Source organism: Carlito syrichta, unplaced genomic scaffold, assembly GCF_000164805.1.
Source record: "Carlito syrichta isolate Samal-C Ts95f unplaced genomic scaffold, Tarsius_syrichta-2.0.1 Scaffold312197, whole genome shotgun sequence".
In the NCBI taxonomy this organism is placed as follows: domain Eukaryota; kingdom Metazoa; phylum Chordata; class Mammalia; order Primates; family Tarsiidae; genus Carlito; species Carlito syrichta.
In genome coordinates this window covers 135,587-138,435 of record NW_007256293.1, presented here as the reverse complement: position 1 = coordinate 138,435, position 2,849 = coordinate 135,587, and positions in this window count along the sequence as shown.

The window sequence follows — 2,849 nt, the reverse complement described above, 5'->3', positions numbered from 1 at the left end:
ATGGAAGAGTAGTAGCTGCTTTAACAGACCTGAGAAAGTGAAATCTAGGCCAACAAGTGGGAAAAACTGAGAACCAACACACATTGCATGGCAGAATCTTTGAACACTCAGGTATTGGAAGTATGAGTTTAGCTCTGGCACAGTATAGGGAAGCAGTCTGAGAAGCAGTCAGATTCCCAGCTCGTTTTCTCTCTTCCCTGCTGCTGGGGGACTGGCCCCCCCTCCCTCTAACAGGAGACTGAAGGCTTATTCCTGAGAGAGGCTTGAAACAGCTGGCGCCTGACAGGGGACACAGAAGCATCCAGCTGAAGGCAGGGCCACTTCTTCAAACAAGCCAATGAAGTGATGAATTTGAGATACGCCCACCCTCCGAGATGTTCCAACAGATTTTGGAAGAAGAAACACTTCAAGGTTCTGACAATTTAGCCAAATAAATTACGCTCTCAGTGAAGTTCAAAATGGATAAGCCTCGCCTGCTTAGAGCCACCAAACCACTGAAAAGTCCCCCTTCTCAATCCAATGCTGTTCACAAGGGCTTACCCGACATCTGGAAAGCACATCGAGAAGAGAGTAAGAGGAATAACTTGGAAGAGAGACAAATTAGGAAATAGGATTATCTCAAAACAAACAAACAAACTGCAGAGGCTAAAGCAACTCCATCTTGGATGATCAACCGACTTCGGGTTAACCTCAGTTCTACTTCATCTCCTGCTAACTGTACTTTACCATAAATCCTGCCTTTAGGTCAAATATGACCTCAGTTCTTCTACACATTCCTTCTGAAGCACCCATACCCTTGCCCTGGGGTGTATAAGCCCTAGGTGTGGGGGATAACGCGTGGGATCCACCTTCTCGAAGCCACCTGAGACATGGCTTCTGTTCGTAAATTTCTATTGATTGTTTCTTTCCTAGAAACTGGATTTATCGGCCTTCTTCTTCGACCTCTCAGCTCTCTAGGCCTTTTGGGGACAGATTTGCATAGATCTGTTCACCATGGAGCACAAACAAATTTTTAAAAATCTATCAATCATATTCTATGAGATACGGAAGATTGCATCCATGAAAAAAAAACAGAATGTTATACAAGAAAGAGAATTTCAGAGAAGGAAAACAACTTTGGAGGATAAAACCCCAACAGAATTGTTGGAAGATGCATCACCAGACACCTGCAGCCCTCTGCTCTTAGTTTGATAATAGTCGTAAAAGTACACAAAGCTTCTAGTCAAAGGCAAACGTGCATTCTTTCTCTTGAGATGCCCATATCCTTTGGTCATGTCTCTTTCTTTCTAATAAATTCTGTCTTAAACTATATTTAAGAAAAAGAAGTGTTGGAAGACAACGTTTATAAAGTCTCCCACAGAGTACAGTAAAAAGAGAGACAGCTATTAGACAAAAAATAATAATAAAACTGCAGAGCAGTTAAAGCTCCAATATGTAATTGATAGAAATTCCAGAGAAGAGAAAATACAGGAGATGCATCATAAACAAAAAATTATCAGAATTCAAGTTTATGAATTTCCAGATTCCAAAAACCATCCCAGTGCTTGTTCAACGAATATACACATATGACATATACCCATATCGTGGCATGTATATTTTGTGAATTTTCTGGACACTAGAGGTGAAGAGGTGCTACAAATGTTAAGAGAACAACAATTTAAAAAGTCACTTTATATATAAAATTTGGAGATTAAGCACAGCATCAGATATCTCATCAGCAACACAGAAGTTGTTGGACAGTATCACAATGCCCCTAATATTGTGGGAAGAAATTATTTCCAACTTATAATCATATACCTAGGCAAACTATCGAGTCTAAGGAAATAAGAGAGACATTGTCAAAGTTCAGATAATTAAATCAAATATTTAGTTTTCTATGCACCACTCCTGGTCAGCAGATGTGACCCACCAAAATTAGAAAGCAAATCAAGAAAGACTGGATACAGGTAACAAAAGTTCTTCATGGGATGCGAGAAGGAATTTCCTGATTAATGGTGATGGGTGTCCCAGATCTTAGCTGTGTACACATAGCGTACACAGGGCAGCCAGTGCCAACTGGAAAGCCCAGAGGGCTTCAGGTCAGAGATCCCACATTGAGACAAACAAGCTATTTCATGAATCTAAATGCATATGACAAGCCGGGCGTTGTAGCTCACACCTGTAATCCCAGCACTTTGGGAGGCAGAGGCGTGAGGATGGCCTGAGCCCAGGGGTTCAAGACCAGCCTGGGCAACTAGGCGAGACCTTGTCTCTACAATACACAAAATAAAATAAATGAGTCAGGCGTGGTGGCACATGCCTGTGGTTCCAGCTCCTTGGAAGGCTGAGGTGGAAGGATCGCCAGAGCCCAGCAGGTCGAAGCTGCAGTGGCCATGAACATGCCGCTGCACTCCAGCCTGGGTGACAGAGTGAGACTCTGACTCAATAAATAAATAATGTAGATAGTGATCTGACAAAAGAAATTTTCATTGAAGCAAAAGTATCATTTAAACAAATAGGGAGGGTGAGGACACAGAAACAGTGCAGGTATGAGAGATGGGGTGAGGCAGGCCCAGAGGGGACAAATCAAACCTCATCTAAAGGTCAGAAGATCGTGCTCAAACGGAAATAAACAGAAGGAGCGATGTAAGAATTTAATTTAGAGACACAGAAGTCAACGAAGAATCAGCTAAAAGGATTAAACTTATTTTTCCCAGAATGAAGAAAATGAGGATGAGGAAGAGAAGCAGAAATTGATGTTTTTGCTTGTTTTGAGTCGGAGTGCCACGCTGTTCCCAAGACTGGAGTGCAGGGGCATGTTCACCACAGCCACGACCTGCTGGGCTCAGGCCATCCTTCCGCCTCAGCCT